The sequence below is a fragment of the Astatotilapia calliptera genome, chromosome 2 (genome assembly GCF_900246225.1).
Source record: "Astatotilapia calliptera chromosome 2, fAstCal1.2, whole genome shotgun sequence".
Lineage (NCBI taxonomy): Eukaryota > Metazoa > Chordata > Actinopteri > Cichliformes > Cichlidae > Astatotilapia > Astatotilapia calliptera.
The window spans coordinates 18,292,542-18,318,460 of NC_039303.1; the positions used below are offsets into that span (position 1 = coordinate 18,292,542).

Genomic DNA, 25,919 nt, shown 5'->3' on the forward strand with positions numbered 1-25,919 from the left:
CCATGTTACCCTAACTGGTTTTAAGCTGACCACTGGATTCAATCCCTCTTGCTATGGGGCCTCAGTGCTAATGACTGTCTCGCTGTGCTGACAAAGAAGAAAACAGAAAGCTATTAAGAACAGATGAGCTCAATACAAAATCAAGCTCAACATTTAAAACCGAGGTCCCTTCACAAAACAAATATCTGCTCACGGTTTCATTGAGTGGTTCAAATTTACAACAAATGCTTTGAACTACACCTTGATCTTTGTGGTCCAGGACTCCTAGTCTAACCTAGATTACAACCTGCTTCATCTTAACACATGAAAACAAGACGCAGCCTGCTGCTTTCACTGTACAGCAAGAAGTGCAGGCACTGCAGATGAAAATTACATGTAATTGGCTGGAATTCAAAGAATAAGATACAGCATGACTTCTTTAAAATGAAGTTGGTTGTGCTCGAGGCAGACAGTAACCTCTCAGGGAAAAGGCTGGGAAAGAGTAAGTACGACAGAGACAGGGAAGAATGCCCCGCCGCGATGGGGAAAAGGGGGAATTTGATAAAAAAAAATTAAGGGAAAGGAATGGTTGAAACACAGTCAGGTAAAGAAAGAAAATAGATAAAGTGTGCACCAGGGTGCTTAAAAAGAGATGTGACATCCTACAAACAAAAATAAATGAGGTCTGGAACAGGGGCCATTATAATCTCCAAAATACATCCAGGTTCTTGTTTGGCCCAGTCACAGTCGCATTCATATTTTTCTCTCCTCGCTATCCATCATTTTCTCTGACTTCCTCTCCCACTAAGTCTTGCTGTCTATTCCTCACATTTACCTCTTTTTCATTCCGTTTTGTTTTTTTTTCCTATTCCTCAATGAGCCACACACACGCACACACAATCCTAATACCATTTCCAGACAGGCATTGTTAAAATCCAGCTAGGCTGAATGAATACACAGCTCACTTCTGCTGGCTGAGAGCTCAGACTAAGGAACTGATTGTTTGTATTATTTTCATGTTGAGGCGTCCAATAAAATGAATTCCTCAGTTTGCAGAATACTGAATGACATAGGTGTCATTTTTTGAGATTGCCTGGCCTCATATGGGTTTTTTGTGTGGAACTGCTTTTGAAAGGACTCAGGTGAAAGTACTTGATTACAGCGTGCCATTTTGCAACGGTAATTCCATAAGACGAGTTTCTTCCTAAGAAATTCTGCGATCCGTGTATATGTTCTGCTAAAACCCACCTCGAATCACCTGATTTACAAAAACACTAATCAGTTTTTGGATTTAAAACGAGGCCTCTTCTTTACGTTGCCAGTCCCACAGTCACCCCTGATACCTGCTCCGCTGCTGTTGACTGCTTTTTCCACTTCTTGTCAGCACTGCACAGATCAACTCTGTTTCATTGTTTTCATCTACAGAAACTGCTGTTTGTGGTTCCTTCATCTCTGTCTTCTTTTCAAGGAAGAGTTATTCTGGGTAATTTGGCAAATGAAAAACCTGCTGTAACAACTGTCATCTGACAAATAGAAGCTCCCCACTGCTGTGTGTATACAATGATCTGTCAAAGCAAAGACGCCCAGGCCCAACCCTTCTGGGTCACCCTCTAAGAGCAAGACTCAAAACTTTTATATGACTCCAACCCTGAGAGGCTTTTATAACGTGCTCATGTGCTCAGGCTGTGCAGACAGTTTCTTTCCACTGCCCTGCTGCATTTCCAGGACCTTTTGTCACAAAGCTTATATTTAGCTTTCTCGCTCTTACATCTGTGCCATGCACTGATGTCATGTAAGCATTAAGAAGGCTGGAGTCTAAATGTAGCGCTTCCACCTTTCACAGAATATTAACCTTTAGCATTAGTGCTGTTCTTACCATATTGCAAATAGATTTTTACCCAAGTGCACTTTTGACTCAATATAAATTATTAATAGATTTTCCTATTTTAAATTCAAAATACTTCTGCAATGTGTCTCAGTGTCCATTTTTGGCATTTTAGTGGATTTCCTGACAAGCCACTTGTTGTCACCTTAAAGAAAACCATTTGCATTAAGCCTGCAGAATACTAATAATACCTGTTTAAGGTATTTTGCTTCAGAGGCGTGTGTGTGTGTGTGTGTGTGTGTGTGTGTGTGTGTGTGTGTGTGTGTGTGTGTGTGTGTGTGTGTGTGTGTGTGTGTGTGTGTGTGTGTGTGTGTGTGTGTGCATCCTTTTCTCACTCAAGGTCAAAAAAACGGGATTTAAGAATTAACGGCCCCTACTGTGCACTGGTTTTTAGCTTTCCCAGTGTGCTGGTCACATATGCCGAGTCCCAACCACTTTATATGTCAGTTAGATTAATCCCCATTTATGACTCATGAAGTTTATGTGTAGTAGTCTCTTCATGTCTGCTTATAGAAAACACTTTATAGTGAGATACTCTAACGCGGTGTCCACTGTAACTGATGTGTTTGTATGTTGTCTGAACATGGAACATTCGTCTGGCGGAAACGTCTTGACATCTGATGGTTTTTCCATAATATTAATATTCAAAGTTCTAGAAGACGAAAGGCCATAATGTCTTTGGTGCTCATCTAGACTACCTAGTACCATCAACAACTCAATCTTCCAATGCAAAAGAAACAGAAACATCTCATTGATTAACTGGAACAAACTTTGGCTGAGACATTCTTGGTTCCAGATGACATATTCATGGGATTCCCCGAGTTTCACTCCACCACCAGCATCAGACTGACATTTTTGGCCCAATGTGAGGCATCGCAGCTATTGTATGAATTGCTTTAGAATCAAGTGCACACATTCTGTTCATCCGAGGATGAAATGGAATACATTTGGTGATCGTCTAGCCTGTAATTACATCCTGTAGCACCACTATTGGATTACCTTTTAAAACGAATAATATTCCCACCAGATAGATAAATACAGGAAACATCTCAAACTGACCTGCAGTGCCCTAAAAAAAGGTAAAATGTTCCCCAAATCCGTAATAATATGATGCATAATTAGGAATCTCGAGGTGAATGCCTGCACTGAGTCTGTACTGCTTTGTTCTAATCCAGAGGAGTGGGACCTGTGCAGTGATGCATGTCAGACAATCTGGAAGATGCAGGCTGCTGAAAATGCTGATATTGCATCTTAGCATTTTATTATGTTTGCAGTACTGTAACCGGTGACATGTCTTCATTTAAATTGTCCAGTGTGTATCCCTTCACTTACTTTATCGTAGTCAGCTGAGCACCCCTCAGTTCTTTATACTTTGTCTTTGATATGAACATTTATTCAGAGATGCAAACATCCACATCTTCTCAGACTCGCCTCTCTAACGTTGTTTCCAAACTCCTCAACCTGAGCTGTTTCTCTGATGTACTCATTTCTAATCTTGTCCACTCTGTCTCAGTCTTAACATCTTCAGCTCTGTCTCCCGTCTTTTTCTTAGTGTCACCGCCTGAAAAACCACTGCCCTGCTGTCTTTGTGTCCTGCACCACCATGTCAAACATCCCTGCCAGGGCTGCATTCCTCATAAAGTACCACAGTTCCTCTGTTGACACCTTCTCATATGCTTTCTCTAGATCCACAAAGACAAAGGGCAACTCTTTCAGACCTTCATCTGTATTTCTCCACTACATCTACTACATCTCTGCACATCACCTGTACAAGTACACTTCCTCTCTATTCTTCAGGCATCATCTAATTCTCCAGAACTCCAGGCTAAACAATCTGGTTAATCTGCCCTCTTAGCCAAACATCTCCACAGTGATGTCATCAGGACCAGCTGCCTTGCCATCACTGCCTACATCCATCCTTATTTCTCTCTGAGTTTCTTCAATAATCAGTTCGTTAACACAGTCTCTCATGTCAACTGTTTTTCTCCTTCCTTAGTGCACACCCTCACATATAACCCTTACCATTTCCCTCTGCCCTCTCACTCTTTGTTCTACACCTAGCCTCCCAGTACTCCCGTCTAGTTTGGCTATCCCACATTACTTCCGTTCTTTGAATAACTCTCTTTCTCCTCGTTCCTCTGTCCAGAGGGCACACCAAACACTTTCTAGGGAGTTTCTCTCAACACCACAGTTCTACTTTCCAAGTTATCAGCCATCTCTTCTCTACCACCCAGAGCCTGTCTCAGCTTGTACCTGAACTCTGAGGAACATACTTCCTTCTTCAACTTCCACCATCCTTGGCTTTACCTTCACTGGCTTCCTGGTTTTGCAAGTTAAATAAGAAAAAAAGAAAGTAAAAAAGGTCAAACATCAAGAAAACGCAACCCCAAAATGCTCCTACTGAGCTCAGCAGAGGAGAGCAAGTTCAAACTGATGATTCACTGAAACAAGGTGGATGATTTCAATTTTCAGCACCCCATTCACCTCTGGTTGGGATAATGTTGCTTACTGCTTTTTGTTAACTCGCTCCTCTTGTCCTGTTTAATTCCTTATCTGTCAGCATCTACCATGTTTCTATAGACCTGACTCTTGAAATGATGCATTTTTCATAGCTCTGTGATTAATTTCTGCTGCTCCCACTCTGTATATCTCCAGGGGTTTGATTGCTCTCCCTGCTGCTTGAACACAGCATATACAAAAAACAACTGGATAACGATTAGGCCAGCAATTATTTCATCATGAGAGAGCATTTCTGACAAAAGTATTGCAAAAAAAAAAATACACCCTAGAGGACACATATATAGTGCTAACCTCATTTAATGACTTATTCAAAAACACTGCCTATGGAAAAGTGCATTTTCTAAGAAGCTTTTATTGATTTATTTCATACATTGCAGCGTTATCCTTTTTCAAATTATCCTTGTTAGGGCCCGAGCACTAAAAGTGCGAAGCCCTATTGTATCTGCTCCGTTTATTAGGGCCCGAGCACTGAGAGTGCGAAGGCCCTATTGTATCTGCTCTGTTTGCAGCCTCAAATTTCTCCAGGAAAGCCTTAAGGAGTTGGTCTTGGGTTACAGTGAAAACTGTGACTTTTCGCGAAAGGGTGTTACCCCAGCAGCATGGCGAACTTTCATGTCTCGCCATGAAGACACAAATTAGTATAACTCAATGAAATCCAGTCTGATCAGTACCAGACTTTACAGGCATGATGTCAGACCCGCCCTGAACAGATTGATGTGCCCATTGTTGGGAATACGCACAGCGCCACCTAGTGGCAACAGGAAATATCATGGCTTTAATTTTGTTGTACTGATTTTCACAGGTTCATCGTGGCCACCTCAAAAGCGGTGAATATCACCATCAGTCCTTCATGATGCTTTAGTGTGAAAATTGTGATTTTAAACTGAATGGCGCACCCTGATGGCAACGCGGTTCATCATGAACAATGGCGTTGCTTTTCAGGGGCTTGGAAAGTTTAAAAAGTCTTGAAATTTGGTGCATACCTCCAAAGTGATGAGGGCTTTTTTGTTATGTGATCATTTTCATTGAATAGGGCTTTGGAGCGTGATGTCACGGGGGGTGGGCGTGGAAAGGATTTTGGCCCGATCCGCCATTTTGGGGGTCTAGCGCAAGTGAAAAGGGAGCGAAGTCACACACAACAGCCATGGTTCATATTTGCTGTGTGGTCGGCTGCAATGTTCGATCACACGACCGGCAAGAGAATAAGGTTGAAAATGGTTTATCTTTTCATTCTTTCCCAACCTGGAAGCAACATGAGCAGTGTATTGATGTTACCAAACGAAGGCGTCTAGCCTGGATAGCAGCTGTGAGACGAGCTGACGTGCAGTTCTCTTCCATCTCCAAATATCTGTTGGTGCTCCAGACATTTTCATTCCGGTAAGTTCTAAATATGTTCATATCACTCTTTATAGCCTATTAGTTTCATTTTCTATGCGCTCTGAGGTCATAGCAAATTTGAACAAACATCCTACTGAGTGATTTTGCAGAACTACCTTCTATCTATATGCGCTCTGAGCTCATAGCAAATTTGAACAAACATCCTACTGAGCAGGGGCGGAGCGGGGGGGTGGCTTACGGGGCTTAAGCCCGGGTTGTTTTGTCAGAAGCCCGGGGTATTTTGGAGTGTAATTTTTTCATAGTTAGATGCCTGGCTGACAACTGTATAAAACAAAAAGTACACACAATATTCGAAGCACATAGTGCACACTGTGGGAATTTACGACTGTGCGTGAATCCCCCCCTGATATTGGTATGATCCAAGCTCAGGCACTAAGCGACTGAGCGAGGGGGCGGGGCAGCTGCTGCCCGTGAGTGCGCTGTTGTAGAAACGGAGCCAGCCATACTAAGGAGAGCTTAAGTTTGACCAGGTACCAAAGCAAATCATTCGTACCGTACAAATAATGTAAATATGACGGTGCATCACGAAAGATTGATATGAAACTGATCACTTGACCAATATTACGTTACTTGCTCTTCAAGTGAATCAACAAATGGCAAAATGAAAAGCCGAACAAATGCTATTTTTTTTAGAGAGTCTTAGCTTACGTGTGTTTATTTCATATTTTCAGTTCTTACCCTCCCCGACTAAATCGGTTTCAGTTATGTACTGAAACATAAGAATGGACATAAGGAGCTTCTTTCAAAGAAAAAACTCAGGTAAATGTTATTTTATATATTATGCTTTGTATGTTGTTCAGTATATTTCTATGCAAAACAAGAGGGATTTCAGGACACAGCAGGATATTCACATTTGTAACCAGATATTTAAATACACTTTAGGGGGAAAACATAAAACATTTTTACTGTACAACATCAATTTAGAGTAAATTTTTGTTTTAGATAAATATTGAAATATATTTTGAATTAGTTAAATGTCAGAATAAAGAGAGACAGAGCTATTTTTATCACTTTCATCAAATTTAGGAGTACATGTACACTAAATTTATTGTTAATTAATAAGAAAACTCCAGACGATTCCATTCTGAGCTGAAGAAGCTTCTGATAGGTTAGTAGAGTCCATGTGAGTAAATTGGTGGCACACCTGTGGATGCATATAAGGCAAAACACAGAGCCTGTTTCTTTGACATGGGAAAATCAAGAGATGTCAACCAAAACACCAGGAAAAGAACTGTGGAGCTCCATAAATGTGGCTCAAGTTTGAATACAATTTGGTGCCATTTTCAATTAAGAAATACAGATAGTTTCTCTCTTTACTCTTAAAGTTAACAAATATGTTTTTATATTTATCAATCTAAAAAAATAAACATTTAGTCTGATTTGATGTTACAATTAAAAAAGTGTTTTTATCTGAAGAGTAAATATCTGGTTTCAACTGTATATTTGATGATTGTCAGCACAAAGAGGGAGAGAGAGAGGAACAGAGAGGGAGAGAGAGGAGAATGAGGACAGAACAGATGAACAAGAGCAGGTGAGACACACATGTTAGTCAAATGGTTGTTTACCAAAAGTATCACCGTATCATAGGTACTCATGTATCTCGTACCTAGTGTTTCTTTTTAGGTTTGTTATTTTTCAAATTCTGTATTTATTAAGTTCTGCAGGCTTGTTTGCACAACAAGGCTAAATAATTATATAAACTTTTCTCAATCTAAATAGTGGACTTTGGTAGAATTAAAAAATAAGTGTAGTGCAGGTCTATGATGATTTTTAGTGCTATCATCTAGTTCTGATTCTGGTTCTGTCTTGGTTAAGTCCTCAGTAGTCCTGATTTTGAACTGTTGTAGTCCTGTTTTAATTCTGGATCAGTTCTGGGTCTGGTTGAATTGGGGTTTAGTCCTCGTGTCTTGATACAGCCCTGACCTTGTTCTGCCTAGCTGCTTAATTAAAAAACTAGTTTAAGGTGTCCTGCACATGTGATATATATTTTTCCCTATATGAAGTCATTCTTTTTTGAACAGAGCCTATTAATCTTTCAGTCATTTCTACACCCCCCCCCCCCCCCCCCCCCCAAAAAAAAAAAAAAAAAAATCCCACATGCATACTACTCTTTGGGCTAAGCCCCGGGTGTTTCAAATGTCTGGCTCCGCCTCTGCTACTGAGTGATTTTGCAGAACTACCTTCTATCTATATGCGCTCTGAGCTCATAGCAAATTTGAACAAACATCCTACTGAGTGATTTTGCAGAACTACCTTCTATCTATATGCGCTCTGAGCTCATAGCAAATTTGAACAAACATCCTACTGAGTGATTTTGCAGAACTACCTTCTATCTATAGAGATGCTAATTATTTGGCATTATTGCAGCAAACCAGCCTATGAAATGGATGAAACATCGTGACTGGGTTCCAGCGCTACACAAGGGACCTGCTGCAAACATACCACCATGCCAATCAGATTACTTCTTCCATGTGAGGGTGAAGAGTTGACCCTTGTGGATAAGATGGTGAAGGTTTGCTGCGTTTTGGTGAACAGTGTGATAATAAAACCAGGGAAGAATGAAACCTGCTCCTGTTAAATATTCTTAAGTCTTGTGCTGTTAAAATTGCTGTATTTTTTCAAAAGATACAGTAAATAAAGTAATGTTAGTAGTGGGTGATGTCATGTAAACACTCATGATTTTGTGTAAACATTTTGTCATTTGTAAACTATAAATGACATGGATTCTACATTGTAACTGGTGTGATGTTCTATAAGGTGGTTTCAATAAAAAAAAAAAGAGGCAAAAATTAGTTTGTTTCTTTATTCAACTTTTGAACAGTGGTACTCAGTCAGTATATATTCAGTAAATGCAAATTATTTACACGGCAGTGCACTACAGGCATAAATGTAGACCCCTAGATAAAACATTATGGGTCATTCCCACAACCCACAGCTTTACTGTCACAACGGGACTGAACGGACTCACGCGCAGGCTCTGAGTAGGGAACAATAAAGGTTTTTATTTACAGAAGCACCAGGTGATCTATTTACACAGTGGGGAAAAGACGGGTTCCAGGAATCCACACACGAACAGGGGGGGGGGAAAGACACTTGCAGTCCACACACGCTCCAAAGTCCTCACTCCATCCACGCTCCACGCTCCTCTTCACACTCCACAAGAAACACAAAAGCTCGCTCCAATCCTCACACACTTGATCGCTCAGGTAACACAGGGGTAGGTCCAGGGAAATCTATTCACAGAGAAGCAAAAGGTTACTGTAAGAAGATCGCTAGGGAAACACGAGAACGAACTGAGCTGGGGTTAACACTAACGAGAGTCGGCAACGGTCCAGCGACGAGAAACACAGGGCTGCCGTCTTATGAAGGAGCTGGATCACTCGTAATGAGCCACAGGTGCGTGGGCCAAGGGCAGGAGCCCGCAGGTAAGCTCCGCCCAGGCAGAGGGAGGAGGGAAAGAGGGGAGAGGAGAGAGCAGGGAAAAAATAAAAAAGGAATACAAAACATATGTAGCCGTACTGAGCCGACCGGGTAGGCACAGGGACCCTGACAGTACCCCCCCCTCAACGGGAGCCACCCGGCGACCCACCGGGCTTACCAGGGTGCCGGCGATGGAAGTCACGGAGCAGGCGCTGACACAAAACAGCCGAGCGAGGCACCCAGGAGCGCTCCTCCGGCCCGTAGCCCTCTCAATCGACCAAATACTGGACCCCCCGCCCCCGGCGCCGGGAGTCCATAATGCGGGAGACCCCATACGCCGGCAGCCCATCAACGATCCGGGCGGGAGGCGGGGGCCTGGAAGGAGGGCACAAAGGACTGGAGAGCACGGGCTTAATCTGGGAGACATGGAAAACGTCGTGGACACGCATGTTGCGCGGGAGGTTCAACCGAACAGACACAGGGTTCACAAGCGCACCGATTTCGAATGGCCCAATAAAAGTTGGAGACAGTTTCTTGGACTCCGCCCGGAGGGGCACATAGCGGGTGGACAGCCATACCTTTTGTCCGACCGCATACTCAGGAGCCGGTGTCCGATGGCGGTCCGCGAGCTGTTTGTTACGTGCCGTCGTCCGGAGGAGGGCAGCTCGGGTGGCTCTCCACACCCGGCGACATCTACGCAGGTGGTGTTGGACGGATGGCACAGAGAGGTCACCCTCAACGGCCGGAAAGAGCGGAGGCTGAAATCCTAATGACGCCTCAAAAGGTGAAACTCCAGTGGCTGAGGAAGTCAGGCAATTGTGGGCGTACTCAATCCATGGCAGCTGGTCACTCCAAGTCGTTTGATTTGTGGACACCACACACCGCAGAGCAGCCTCCAGGTCTTGGTTCGCCCGCTCAGCCTGTCCGTTGGTCTGAGGGTGGAAGCCAGAGGACAGACTAACCTTAGCGCCGAGGGCGGAGCAAAACTCCCTCCAGACCCGTGAAGTGAACTGGGGGCCACGGTCTGACACAATGTCCTCCGGAATTCCATGGAGGCGGAATACATGTGTGGTGAGGAGGTGAGCGGTTTCCAGGGCCGTAGGCAGCTTGGGCAAGGCAACAAAATGGACAGCTTTAGAAAACCTGTCCACAACGGTTAGAATGACTGTGTTACCTTTTGAGGCCGGTAATCCGGTGACGAAATCCAAGGCTATGTGGGACCAAGGCCGTCCCGGAGTGGGCAGCGGTTGTAGCAAACCGGAGGGAGGTTGGTTGGACGACTTGTTACGGGCGCAGGTCGTGCAGGCGGCGACGTATTCCCGTGCATCCCGAGCCAAAGTGGGCCACCAGAAGTAACGCTGGAGGAATCGTATGGTGCGGTGTACTCCCGGGTGACAGGTGAGCCGGGCGGCGTGTGCCCATTGCAGTACCTGAGAACGAACAGAGGAGGGCACAAACAACTGACCTGGGGGCCCGGTCCCGGGATCTGGTTCTGTTTTCTGAGCTTCTTTAATCTGAGATTCGATTTCCCAGGTCACCGTGCCGATGGAGCAGGAGGCAGGAAGAATCGGACCTGGCTCGGGTTCCGCTTCAGAGGAGTCATACAGTCGGGAGAGGGCGTCTGGCTTCACATTGCGGCTCCCGGGCCTGTACGTAATTGAAAAGTTGAATCTCGTGAAAAAGAGAGCCCACCTCGCTTGCCGGGGATTGAGTCGCTTTGCGGCTCGGAGATACTCAAGGTTTCTGTGGTCTGTCCACACGATGAATGGTTGAGTGGCTCCCTCTAGCCAATGTCTCCATTCCTCCAGTGCTAACTTGATAGCCAGAAGTTCCCGGTCTCCAACGTCATAATTGCGCTCTGCTGGGGAGAGACGGTGAGAGAAAAAGGCACATGGGTGGAGCTTACCCTCCCTCCGTTGGGACAACACCGCCCCGACCCCGGAATCCGATGCGTCCACTTCAACGACGAACTGTTGCTGGAGGTCGGGTTGGCAGAGGATAGGTGCTGTAGCGAACCGTTCTTTGAGACGTAGGAAGGCCTCCTGCGCGGACTGGTCCCACTGAAAAGACACTTTAGGAGAAGTGAGTCTGGTTAAAGGCAGAGCGAGTTTACTGAAATCTCGGATGAAGCGGCGGTAGAAGTTGGCAAAGCCTAAAAAGCGCTGGAGCTGTCGACGGTTTGGGGGTTCGGGCCAGGTAAGCACTGTTTGGACCTTCGCCGGGTCGGGTTTCAGATCACCCCGCTCTATTATGTATCCGAGAAAGGCCACGGAGTCCACGTGAAAGTCACACTTTTCGCTTTTCACAAACAGTCTGTTTTCCAGCAAACGCTGCAGAATCTGTCTGACGTGTGTCTCGTGCTCTGCCACTGTTTTAGAGAAGATAAGGATATCATCCAAGTAGACAAATGCGCACCGATTGATAAAGTCCCGGAGGACGTCATTCACGAGGGCCTGGAAAACTGCTGGGGCGTTAGTCAGCCCAAAGGGCATCACCAGGTACTCAAAATGCCCCAGATGGGTGTTAAAAGCTGTTTTCCATTCGTCGCCCTCCCTGATCCGAACTAGATGGTAGGCATTGCGGAGGTCTAATTTACTGAAGATCGTTGTCTCGTGCAGAAGTTCAAAAGCCGAGGAAAGGAGCGGTAGGGGGTATTTGTTCTTAACCGTAATGTTATTAAGGCCGCGGTAATCAATGCAAGGCCGGAGGGACTTGTCCTTCTTTTCTACAAAGAAGAAGCCGGCTGCCACAGGGGAAGAGGACGGCCGGATTATGCCTGCTGCCAGTGAGTCCGTGATGTATTTCTCCATAGACGCTCTCTCAGGTTGGGAGAGACTATAAAGGCGACAGGTGGGGAGTGTGGTGCCTGGGAGAAGATCAATGGCGCAGTCATACGGCCGATGAGGTGGTAACGATTGTGCAAGGTCTTTACGAAAAACTTCAGCCAAGTCGTGATACACAGGTGGAACAGAGGTGAGATCCGGAGGCTCAGACAGGTTATTTGGAGGAGACGCGGAGGGCGGAGTTGCAGCCCGGAGGCAGTTCATATGACAATCCACTCCCCAGCCTACCACGCATTCAGATTTCCAATCGATATGAGGGTTATGCTGTCGCAACCAGGGGTGACCTAAGACAAGCGGTGTTTGAGGAGCTTTAAACACGAATAGGCTTAGAACCTCGGTGTGGTTGCCGGAGAGTGTGAGTGACACGGGCTCTGAGACATGGGTTATATCAGGCAGCCGCTGCCCAGATAAGGCGGTGACATGTAAACGATGAGGTAGAAGGTCAGACCCAACCCCTAATTTTTCCGCGAGGGCTGAATCGATAAAGCTCTGTTCCGCGCCAGAGTCAATTAACGCCATCACAGAATGGGTTTTTGTGTGAACTGTTAACTTGGCCGGTAACGTTAAGCGTGGAAGGGAGCTTTTACTAGACAGGTCGCCCACCAGTACTCCCTTAACTACGGGCGGGCGCCCCCTTTTGGTCGAGATGGACAGGTGGCAATGAAGTGGCCCTTACGGCCGCAGTACAGGCACTCACCAGAGACCATGCGTTGCTGACGTTCCGCGGGTGTTAGCCGTGAGCGACCCAGCTGCATGGGCTGCTCGCCTTCCTCGCTTAGCTCGCCACTGTGGGCAGCACTGGGTTGGGCCCTCCATTCCCCCGCTGGTGGGCCCAAGAGCGCCCGTGGCTCCTGAAAGGCCCGCCCCCGGAGGTTTCTGCGAGCCTGAAGGCGATCATCTAACTTAATGCACAGAGTCATTAGAGAGTCAAGAGAGGCAGGCAGGTCATGCATTATTAGTTCGCCTTTTAATTCATCACAGATGTTATTAAGCAAGGCACTCTTTAGCGCCTCCTGCCCCCACCCCGTTTGCTCAGCCAAAACCCAGAAATCGACAGAATAATCCGACATCCTGCGTCTACCTTGTTTAAGATTTAACAGGCGTTGAGCGGCGGCGGCAGCCTCGGATCCTTTGTCAAAAACGCACTTAAACTTAGACAAAAACTCGGGGTAGGAGATGTCGGGGTGGGATCGTAGCACTGCCTGGGCCCACTGTAGAGCGCAATCACGTAACAGTTGCACAAAGAAGGAAATCTTATCTCCATCGCCAGGGTACCAGTGAATTTGCTGACGAAAAAAATAAGTGAGTTGTGTGAGAAATCCTGCACACTTATCCAACTCACCATGAAACAGTTCAGGAGAGGGAGGCTGCTGCCCGACGACCACAGGTGTAGTTGGGGCCGCGCTTGCGGGCTGAGACGCGCTCGCGGGCTGAGACGCGCTCGCGCCCGGGATGGGTTCGTCTGCCGGAGGGGCTGGCGGGGGCGGAGAGTCAGTCAACGGGGTCCGCTGGGCGAGAGCCAGGGACAAAGCGGCAACGTCTTCACTGAGCCGCATCAACATATGCTCGTGTCGCTGCAACAGCTCATCCAACGAGACCGGGGCTGGGGCGGGTGACGCCGAGCCTGCTGAGTCCATCGTGGCTGGACCGTTCTGTCACAACGGGACTGAACGGACTCACGCGCAGGCTCTGAGTAGGGAACAATAAAGGTTTTTTATTTACAGAAGCACCAGGTGATCTATTTACACAGTGGGGAAAAGACGGGTTCCAGGAATCCACACACGAACAGGGGGGGGGAAAGACACTTGCAGTCCACACACGCTCCAAAGTCCTCACTCCATCCACGCTCCACGCTCCTCTTCACACTCCACAAGAAACACAAAAGCTCGCTCCAATCCTCACACACTTGATCGCTCAGGTAACACAGGGGTAGGTCCAGGGAAATCTATTCACAGAGAAGCAAAAGGTTACTGTAAGAAGATCGCTAGGGAAACACGAGAACGAACTGAGCTGGGGTTAACACTAACGAGAGTCGGCAACGGTCCAGCGACGAGAAACACAGGGCTGCCGTCTTATGAAGGAGCTGGATCACTCGTAATGAGCCACAGGTGCGTGGGCCAAGGGCAGGAGCCCGCAGGTAAGCTCCGCCCAGGCAGAGGGAGGAGGGAAAGAGGGGAGAGGAGAGAGCAGGGAAAAAATAAAAAAGGAATACAAAACATATGTAGCCGTACTGAGCCGACCGGGTAGGCACAGGGACCCTGACATTTACTGTGTTCCAGCAAAGTATCCAATAGCAGTGACAACTCCTCCAAAGTAGCAGGTGGGATTTTTCTGTTTTGAGGATGGCTCCTTTTACCTGTCACTACAGATGGTCTGTTTAGGTTTTGATCAAGAGCCTTTTTTTGGGCAGCTGAAGAGGAGAAGTCTATCTTATGGCCAACCTCTGGCTGTATCTTGGTCATATTACCCAGCAAAACCCAGTATGCAGGTTCATCTGTAACAGTCCTTGTGCCACGGATCAACACTGTTGCTTCTACATTAAACAGAAGAGCAGCGACATGGCTGCAGGTCTCTGCGACTCCGGCCTTACAGGTGCAGTGGGCGGCTTCAACCTTCCCTGCGATGCTCACGGTGACCCATGGCTGCAATGCTGGTTCATTCAGTCTTTGAGAGTGCAGGACCTGAAACACACACAGACAAAGTTCATTTAAAGACAAGAACTATGAGCCAAGGCCGACGTAAATGTGTTTTATCTACTTTATCATAAATGTAACAAAGTGTTTAGAAAGTTAGCACATACATGTAATTTTTCATTTCTTTATGTGTCCATCTATAGAACGCTGCATGTTATAGTGTTAATCTGCCTGCAGAAAATGAACCTAAAGTATGTACCGGTAATCACTTTAGAGATGGAGAAAGCATAAAGTGACAATTATGAATCCCTTAATATGATAAGGAGATTCTGCAGGTCATTGATCAATATATAAAATTAAAATAAATTGTATTTTTAGTGACACAAGATACAAACATGGAAGCAAGATGTTTAATTAGGATTATTTATAATAAATATGAATAAAGTGCAATTTCTTTAACCATAAAGAATAACAATCCTTCAGGAGAATGTCACATCAATGCACTGAACTCGCTATGTTATCCACCTAACAGCCTCCACATGTTCTCACTGTAATTTCCCCTCATGAATGAATTTATGCTGCACTAATCTGAATGTTTGCAAGGAAATTAAACGCATTTCACTCGCAGTACTCGAGCTGACTTACCTTTGCTTGAATGACGACTTGTTTGCGCTGATTCCACAGATAAGGTACGAAAATATGTCAGGCTACGTCAGTAGCGGTTGGTCTTCAGGGTTTCTACTCCACGGCCCTATTTCATACTGGTCCACATTTCCATTGCACGCTATTTTCTGCAAGTACCGCTGCTTCGCCTCTGAATGAAATCGGTCTCTATACAGTTCATTCTCTTTTGAGCTGCTTTTAAGCATCTTTCTTGTAGTTGTCGTTCCAACACAGTGTGTTTGGTTTGATTCGTAGACCCCGAAAATGGCGCTGCGCTCCCATAATGCATTGCGGCGTGATGTCAACTCCAAAGCCCTATATCCCAAAATGGCTCCACAGCGACCCCTACAAAATTTCAAAACATCAGCCCCTGCTCTGTGTTTTATGTATGAGTCTGAAACCTGGTAAGCTTATAGGAGATATCAAGATGTACAAAAAAGTCTCTTGGAGCAATATCCCAAATCCAACAGGAAGTCAGCCATTTTAAAATTAATGTGCAATTTTGACGACATTTTCCCCTCTTTTCAGGCACCGTTCTTTGACTAACTCCTCCAAGGGATTTCGTCAGATTGGACCGATCTGCAGTGCGTGGCATCTAAAGACCTTTGTGATGTTAAATTGCGAAGGTTTTTACAATCAGGGAAACGGGGTGGTCATGGCGGCTCGTAGAGTTTCAATCACTCGCCAAAAAGCAGTAATCTGCTGTCACTCAAAAAAACAATGTTCAATCTCTCCCAAAGGTCATAGGCGTGACGAGACTCGAGCTCGGAAATGTTTGTTATGCCATTTGTCAGTAATGGTTAGAGCGCCACCTAGTGGGACGACTATAATCATGATTGAATGAGATGAAATGTTAGCTGGTGGTTAAATGCATAAATTCCATCAATGTGACATCAGATTGGACGTGCTGGTTGTAGGTGTTGGGCGTGGCTCGATGCGCGGGGGGTGCGAGGGCCCTCATAAAATTTAAGCTGCTTGCAGCTTTAATTTGTTGTTGTAATCCTTAGTTCCCGGTTTGATTACGTCTCTGTGTCTCTTCCTTTTTCAAGTTTCTGCTCTTGATTGATGACATTGAAGAGTTTCAGTGTTTTCAGCTTGTTTCAATGTCTCAGGTGACTCTTAATGGTATAGTTCCTCTGGTTGGAGTCAACCTGTCTCCAAACAGCCGGGATTTTACTTAGATCAACTGCAATCACTCTCAGATAGATTGGCAAAGGGCTGCAAATAATTTTTATATAATTGGTTTAATATTTTGCAATCATTCTAAGTCAGCCCGTTCCTCTTCTGTAAAGTGTCTCTTTGCAATCAGGGCATTGACTCATCTGGTTCCCAACTATCCTATTCTAGTTATATTCATATGAAAAAGCAATGCTGCAGAGTGCCTATTTTATTTTTCCTCTCACCATTCTGCAGCAATTATGTCACAATTTCTGGAGGAGTTTCTATTATCGCAACTAGTTTACATGCAACTGCCAACTTTATCCCATTTAATTAAACTAACAGCAGACTGACTTCAACAGTTTTACTGCCGTCACTAAAGCTGCTGGTTGAAGTTACCTGGTCCCCATCTTTAAAGCAAGCTTTTGAAAGGTGAAGACACTCTAAGTTCACTGAACACAGCTGCAGTGATTTTGTTTGAGCTACAGTCCCCAACCACTGTGTAACCAAATGTAACTGTAGCACTGTGAAGCTTTCCCATTTAATGGATGTTCTATCCACTTCCAGATATGAGTTCTGAGTGATTATTTTGGGCTGTGTCCATTAAACAATGAAACACATTTTCTGGAAATGTTGTACAAAACTTTGTGCACATGTTTAAAAAGTCATTTCTAATTCAATCATGAGAAGATGATGGCGCCGTTGAGTTCGGCTGCCGTCCTGGTAGCTCCGCGACGACTGTGCTTTTATTTTGCTCTATCTATGTTTTTCATTGGTCTTTTTGCTCGTGCTGCACAAGGTCTGACTCAATATGACCTTGGCACACTACTGGACATAGGACAATACTTCCCACTTACCTCTGCTACGGTGCTTGATACAACGTCGTGGCCGAAAGAGATCCTCCGTGATGAGAACAATGACCCCAGAGGTCGCCGGAGTCAAAGGAGACGGCAACACAGGGGACGAAGAGCAGGGGTCCGGAACAGGCTGCGTACCAGAGCACACCGTCCTCCATTGCCTAGCATATTGCTAGCCAACGTCCAGTCACTTGAGAACAAGCTGGACGATATTAGGGCGAGAACCAGGTACCAGCGAGACATCAGGGACTGCAACATCTTCTGCCTGACTGAAACCTGGCTGACCAGCTCTGTGCCGGACCACGCGATAACCCCGGCGGAATCATTCTCTGTTTTCCGCACGGATAGAACCGCGGAGTCCGGTAAATTGCGGGGTGGAGGGGTTTGCTTTATGGTCAATAACAGATGGTGTAACCCTTGGAATATCACGGTCCTGTCCCGGTCATGCTCACCCCACCTGGAGCTTCTCACCATTCTCTGTCGGCCATTCTATCTCCCCAGGGAGTTCACTGCTGTGATCATCTCTGCGATTTACATCCCGCCACAAGCGGACAACAACAAGGCGCTATCGGACCTCCATGATGTGTTGAGCGGCCATCAGGCTAAACATCCAGACGCCGCCCTCATCGTGGCGGGGGATTTTAATAGGGCTAAATTAAAACAGGTCATGCCTAACTTTCACCAGCATGTCACCTGTCCCACCAGAGGCAACAACACGCTGGACCACTGTTACAGTTCTTTTAAAGGCGGCTACAAAGCCATCTCTCTACCGGCTTTTGGGAAATCAGACCACGCCGCCATCTTACTCGCACCGGAATATAAACAAAGGCTTCATCAGGAAGCCCCGGTGACGCGAAAGGTCAGACGCTGGACTGTCCAATCAGAGGCGACGCTGCAGGACGCACTCGGTGACGTAGACTGGGATGTATTCCAGGATACTTCCGTAAACATTGACGAGTTCGCGGACACAGCGATTAGCTTCATTGGAATGCTAGTGGATACCATCATCCCCTCGGCTACAATCCGGATTTTTCCCAACCAAAAACCTTGGGTTGACTCTACTGTCAGGAGAGCTCTCAAAGCACGGACCACTGCCTATAAAAATGGGCTCACATCGGGTGATATGACCAGCTACAAAGCAGCTTCTTATGGTTTAAGGAAGACTGTGAAAGCGGCTAAGAGGCGCTATAAGGACAATGTGGAGTCGCATTTCCAACACGGTGACTCCCGACGTATATGGGACGGGCTACGAAAAATCACAGATTATAAACCCAGCACTGTGAGATGTATGAAACCAGAATTAGCTGACGACCTCAATGCCTTTTTTGCGCGTTTCGAGGTGCCTGCTGTGGCAGCAATTCAGAGCTCCGCACCTGCCCCTGCTGCTGAACCAGCACCATTGATACTCTCTGAGCATGATGTGAGGAGAGCTCTGAGGGCAACAAACTGCAGGAAGGCAGCGGGACCAGATAGCATACCGGGACGTGTGCTAAGAGTATGTGCAGATCAGCTGACCACAGTTTTCACTAGCCTCTTCAATGCCTCTCTGGCTCAGCAGGTAGTCCCCACCTGCTTTAAAACATCAGTGATTGTTCCGATCCCGAAGAACACCCGCCCAGCCAGCCTAAATGATTATCGCCCAGTAGCCCTAACATCTGTAGTGATGAAGTGTTTTGAGAGGCTCATGAAACCCTTCATCAGTTCCCTCCTTCCTCCCGACTTCGACTCACTGCAGTTTGCATACCGGACAAACAGATCTACCGGAGATGCTGTAGCACAGGTCCTGCATACCACACTGAGCCATCTAGATGAGGGATGTGGGAACTATGTGAGAATGCTGTTTATAGATTACAGCTCAGCATTCAACACCATAGTTCCCCACACCCTCTCGGGTAAGCTCCAAGATCTGGGATTCAGTACATCTTTGTGCAGGTGGATTTATAGCTTCCTGACCACGAGACCACAGTCAGTGAGAATAGGGGATGTGTACTCCCATACACTCTCATTGAACATAGGGGCCCCCCAGGGATGTGTACTGAGCCCCCTTCTCTACTCCCTCTACACCGCGGACTGCACGGCCAGACACCCCACTAATTCCATTGTGAAGTTTGCTGACGACACAGTGGTGGTGGGACTCATCTCTGGGAACGACGAGACGGCCTACCAGAGTGAGGTGGATGGACTAGCAAAGTGGTGTGAGGCAAATCACCTCTCCATGAACATCAGTAAAACAAAGGAGATGGTGATTGACTTCAGAAAACAGAGAGGTGAGAAAACTCACACCCCAATTCAGATCTATGGAACCCCTGTGGAGAGAGTCTCCAACTTCAAATACCTCGGTGTCCACATCAACGAGGACCTCACTTGGAGTACACACACGGACTTCCTCATTAGTAAAGGCAGACAGCGCCTCTATCACCTGAGGCGTCTAAAGAGGTTTAAGATCTCCAAGAATATACAGAGGAGATTCTACACTGGTGTCATTGAGAGCATCCTGTGCAACAACATCATGGTGTGGTACGGGAACTGCACAGTACAGCAACAGAAAGCCCTGCAGAGGGTTGTGCGCACAGCTGAACGCACTATGGGAACATCTCTACCAGCACTGCAGGACATCTATGCTGAAAGGTGCAGATCCAGGGCCATCAGGATCATTAGGGATTCTAGCCATCCCGCCCACAAACTGTTCAGGCCACTGAGGTCAGGGAAGCGCCTCTGTAGCCTGAAAACAAGAACAGAAAGGTTCAGGAGGAGTTTTTACCCACAAACTGTGAGACTCCTCAACCAAAACACAAACCGGACAACATGATGGACAATCTCACACACAGTACATAATTTGCACTTTATCTTTCTTCTCTGAACCTTATCCGTACCTTATTATATACATCTGTACTATGTAAATATGTATATTTTTATAGTCTTCTCATTCAAATCATTACAGTGCAATATCTTGCACGTCATGGATATATATTTATAAGCACAAACATATGGACTTTTACACTGTTTTTTTATATATTTTTTTACTTTTAACTTTTGTTTCTTTTCCTTTTTTTCTTAGCTTATGTAAAATCCTTTTTAGCATGTTTGCACAGTCGGGGGGAGTACTTTTTTAGCCAGAAAAAACATTTCACTGTATGTTGTACCAGCTATAACTACATGTGACAAATAAATAAAGAATTGAATTGAATTGAACTGATGTTATATCGGATGAATTCCAAAGTGTTACTGTAAACTGAAACTGAAACAAAAGGTGTTATCACAAATTTGATAGACAGCATGTTGACATAACCATCTGAAGTTCTTGTTTCAGAAAGGTGCGAGCATGTTAAAGCATGTGCGTGTGCTCCCAACCACTCCTTACCTTTCAGGGGCAAAATCCTTCTAGGATTCCCAACCTGCACTGCAACTGTTTGCCATCCGCTGATCAGCCGCCCACTACTGTTAGGGAGAACCTTCAGTCTTCACCTGAGTGTTTAAGTAACCACGTTAGTGAGACCAGCTCCAATCAGCCTGTGGCCTGCCTCACTGATCACTTACCTGTTCTTCTCTTCTTTACAGAACATGCTGGTCCTGTTCATGTGATTTGAGCGCTGAGCTCATTAATGGACTTTCCCCTTCTATGGACCTTGTAAATAAAGACTATGGATTTGTCCCTTGACAAAGATCTGATCTCTTGAGTTCTGTGTAAGCACGGCCCGCCTCACTGATTATGACACTTAGAGGGAATTTTAGAGTTAATAAAATTTCAGATAAAATTAAAACCATGAATCTGAACAACGGAAGGGGAAACGCATGACGAGGATGAGGATAAGTGTAGTCAGATAACTTTATAGCTCTCATAAAACCTAATGAAATGCACAATATAAAGTGTGCTCCTCCTCACGGGAGCAAGTCATTCAGTGAATTTGAGAAATAATCTGTTGAGTGGATTTGGATATTTCAATGAAATGAAATGAAGGAGGATCATCAAAATCACAAGCGAAGCGCATACGTGCAGCAAAAGAAATGTGAAGACTACAAGATCAGCAGACTCATTTCAGTCACTGTCTCTCAAATTCAAACATAAAAAGAGGTGATTCTCAGCTACAGTTGAGGGATTGGTAGAAAAAACCCTCGTGGATTAGTCATCGTCTGCTGAGAAACATGAACACCTGCTGGCAGTTTTTAAAATAGCAGTGAAATTGATTTTAGTGTAACTGAACCCTGCAAACCACAAATGCACATGCTGAAGTTCAACAGGCTCATTTGCACCTTTCACTTCCTTTACTCCCATCTCCCCTAATTCTGTTAAGGTCAGAGACATTTTAGTGACCCACAAGCAGGAATTTAGCCCAGGCTGGCACTGACTTCAAATAGCTGCTGGAGTGGAGATGGAGTGGATGGTTGAAGGCCTGGCGTTGCAGATAGCCGAGCAGGTAGAGGACTGTAGATTGGGAGTGTGGTGCGATTGGCTGAGGTCCGGCAGGCAGACTAGAAGGCCAAAGGTGAGTGAGGTAGGCTGGAGAATGCAGTCATAGATGAGCTGATGTAATAACATAACAAACTTAGCACTGACCCTGTATCTACTACACAGCAGTAAGTCGGGAGGTGGAGGGACATTTAGTGCTAGTGATGATCGTATGAAGCAGGTATGGATGCTGACTGAAGGAGACCAGTAAGGCATCGACATGCTGACATTTATACATTTCTGCACAGTGACCCCAAAAACCACCCTGGACCCAGCTGTTCAAATATGCGCAACAGAGCTAATCGCCACCACTCAAGAAAATGCTTGTGATTCCCCCAGACAGAATGTTTTAGACACTTCCCAGAAGCAGCGCTCCGGTCCATGTTGCTAAAAATAGAGTCGGGTCTATTTTTTTTCACAGGAGCCGTGTTAAGCAGCGCAGAGCAGGAAGTCAGAGGCAGGAACGGCATAGTGGGATTCATCCCATCTTCATGTCAGTTTCACTGGCAGCAGCTTTAAGTTTTTGACAAAGAGGCATGAAAGTGAAGTAAAACTCAACCAACTTGTGGTATTTTTTTGCCCCAAAGCATCAGCCCATGAAACTAATTTGGTAACAGTGCCAAAAGCCAAATGTTCAAAACCTCAAATATATATACACACACACACACACACACACACACACAGACACACACACACACACACACACACACACACACACACACACACACACACATATATATATATATATATATATATATATATATATATATATATATATATATATATATATATATGTATATATATATAGGGGAGACCGGGGATAGTTGTAACATTTTTGACATTTCTGTCTGTAAATTGAAGCTCTTTTAAGGTAGTGGATTCAAAATGTAATGCAAAGTATTTACATGTCTCTGCTATTAAATAGTGCAGCTATTTTCTCTGCAGCACAATTACCCATTGCATGGTATGCTCTCAAACACGAAGAGTGAAATGTTACAATTAACCCCATAGTCTGGGTTAGTTGTAACATATCCTGGGGTGAAATGTAACACAATGAAATAAGGGTACTAACAAAATATTAACATGTAATCTTTGTTTATTCAACACATGAATGCACTTAGAGCCATTTATGTAGCTATGTGTGTGTGTGACAGAATGCAGAAATCTAGCTTTTGAACATATTCCAACCCCCCAAAAAAGACAAATTATGGAATTTTCTGCAACTGAATATTTCATTAATTTTGGTTGGTCTTCCTTGAGTTTGGCCTCATTGGCTCAGTGGGCATTATAACCTACAACTCTTGCACCAATTTTGAACATAACAATGAAGCTGAAAAAATGTAGTTGTTCACCAGCATTGCAATTCCATTACTTTTTATCATGGCTTACCTTGGTGTGGTTTGCAAAGTGCTTCAGAAAGATGAGGAAATCTGTTTCGTGCACCCATCCTGATTTATTTCCACTACCAATACTTCCTACTGGTCCATCTCTGACACAGTGGTCTGCATAATGTATGTGTGGGAACACAAACAGTGGGGGAATTGTGTTGCCAATGGCATTAACCGCATATACAAAAGCGACCAGTGAACCTCTCTCTGCTGATGTCGTTGCCCCAACTTGTTTAATATAAGTTAAAGTAAAAGTGTGGTAAGTTGTAACATCTGCATTATTGTTACAACTTACCCAGACTGTTGCTGTTACAACTGACCCAGACTCCTATAGCCATGAACTAGCTAACATTACAGCCAACGGCTAAAACATTAGCACTAAAGACCTACACAGAATATATCCCCACAGACATACAAATAACATAATTTAGGTTTGATGAGTTTAACTGCAAAGCAGATAATGCTATTAGAAATTGAAATAAAGTAGAAAAACTTACTTTTTGGCATACAAATTACTTTTTTTCGTGTTAAATTGTCTGTGTTTGACGAAATGTGCTGATTTTTCACATGTGATAGCAGAACTGAGTTGGGCATGCACAGGATGAGTCACATCATTTGAAACTTAGCCCTGATTGGAGAAATTGGAAGTGTTACAACTGACCCACGTTACAACTATCCCCGGTCTCCCCTATATATATATATATATATATATATATATATATATATATATATATATATATATATATATCCCTGCACGTAACTAACACATATATTGCATTATATTAACAAATATTTTGGTATGTCACATTGGTTTGCCCCAGGAACTCTCACATAGATGACTGGCCTCTCCTTCCCACTGCTATATTAAATCCCAAAATATCAACTCAACTCAATTAAGAATCATCCCAAAACATAACCGCAAGCTAAATGAGCATTTACACACAATCAGTCATGAACTAATAAACCTATATGATAACATCTACTGGTCTCCCATTATATTTCATAATGAAGCTCAGCACCAATGCTGCTCTTCTGAAAAGCTCCCAGTGGGATTTGAAGCCTCGCCTGAGATTTGTGCTCACAGACACACATCCAGTGTGTTTCCAGGAAACATAGCAAACAAAACACAAAAGACACGAGGAGAATGAAAACGGGTCGTGGTCAAGTCACATTCATAAGCTCTTGATGGTTAACAGTCTGTGTAAATCATAACCCATTCATAATACATACATTTCCCTTATGGCCTTGACCATCTTTATGCAGCTACTCGGTATCCATTCAGTGATGTCTAAACTTTCTTAAAATGCACCTCAAGTTTTCCCCTCAGGTGACAAAGTCACTGATTTGTTGGGAGTTTGGAAGTGTTTAGATTGTATGTAAGTAGTATTTGCTGATTTTAGCAGGTATCATGGTTAAAATGCTCCTCATATGGAAAGAAAGTGCTTGGCTGAGTGTTTTCATGATCAGCACAAAATGTGATTGAGGCAGCTTTTTCTTCGCCTGGTGTTGGGGGTAAAAGAAAAAAAAAGTTGTGGACATGCCCTGGAGAGACCCAACTCCCAAATATCTAAAATAAGAGATTACAAATTTGAGACTTGAGATGAAGCTTGGATGTGGCCACAGCAGCCCCCTTCCCTTCTGGATGTTCTCCCATCACTAGGAAGCTTTGCAGCACTATAGCTGCTCTATCTCGCCTGTGACAGCAGCAGGAGCGGCCACGCTAATCCAGTTAGAGAAAACTTGCTCACTCACTCTAAATACCAGCTGCAGAGATTATTCCTTTGGGTGAAATGGCACTGTGTATATTTGTGTGTGTGGGTCCGTGTGTTATGGCATGTGTGTGTAGGTCCCTGTGGAACACACAGTGTAATCACAGGAGGCGATTACTTGGTAGCCGTCAGGTGTGTGTGCATGCAAGTCCTGGGAGAGCAACACACTTTAATCACAGGAGACTGTTACTCAGTGGCAGTCAGGTGTGTGCATTAAATGGTTGTAGTGATAAGGACGTATGCACTAAGATAAAATGATTGCTCTGTAGATAGGGCAGGCAGCTACAGCACTGCACACAGACACACACACACAGTCCCTATTTATCTGCATCAGCACTTTGGATCTGAAAGTGCACTTCAGTTTGCAGTGAGAAACATCTCCACTGAACATCAACAGGCTTTACGCTGAAATGGCCCTAAATGGTTATCAGAATCCTAATCATACACTGATGAAGATCAAGTGATGTAATCCTGTCTTATGGCTGAGTCACACTTGAGTAAAAATATGGTGGAAACCTTCTTTGTTTGACTCGGAACATTTGCTTTTGCATTTTTTTGTTGTTAATATTGAAAGGTTACCTGGTGGGAAGCAACCTGTTACCAACTTCATCAAAGGAAGATTGTCAAAATCAAGGTTGTCAAAGTTTCCAAATAACTGTTTCTAATTCAAATGCAGTATCACGGTACAGCGTGTAATAGACGTGGTGTGTCTCCAAAGTATGAAATGAACACGCTTGCAGAAGTTGCAATAAGTTTCAATAAGTTGCAGTACCAGCAGAGCAGACCAGCATTTTAGTTTAAGGCAACAGACATTATTAACACATTTACATGTATATACATATTAGTGGTCTAGTTTAACTGTTTGTGGTATAGAAGAATGCTTCATACCTTCCTAAGAGTCTTTAACTCTTGTCTTTACCCTGCTGGTACTGCAACTCCTTCATTATCAGTGATGAAGG

At 44.8% G+C, this 25,919-nt stretch overlaps 1 long non-coding RNA gene across 1 annotated transcript; it reads right to left on the reverse strand.

The window, feature by feature from the left end:
• Positions 1 to 13,739: 13,739 nt before the first annotated feature.
• Positions 13,740 to 14,198, reverse strand: LOC113032828 (uncharacterized). The gene is made up of 2 exons (XR_003273939.1): positions 14,073 to 14,198; positions 13,740 to 13,990 (listed from the first exon to the last, which is right to left on the reverse strand). It is a non-coding gene; the product is annotated as an uncharacterized LOC113032828 (long non-coding RNA).
• Between the last annotated feature and the right edge of the window lie 11,721 nt (positions 14,199 to 25,919).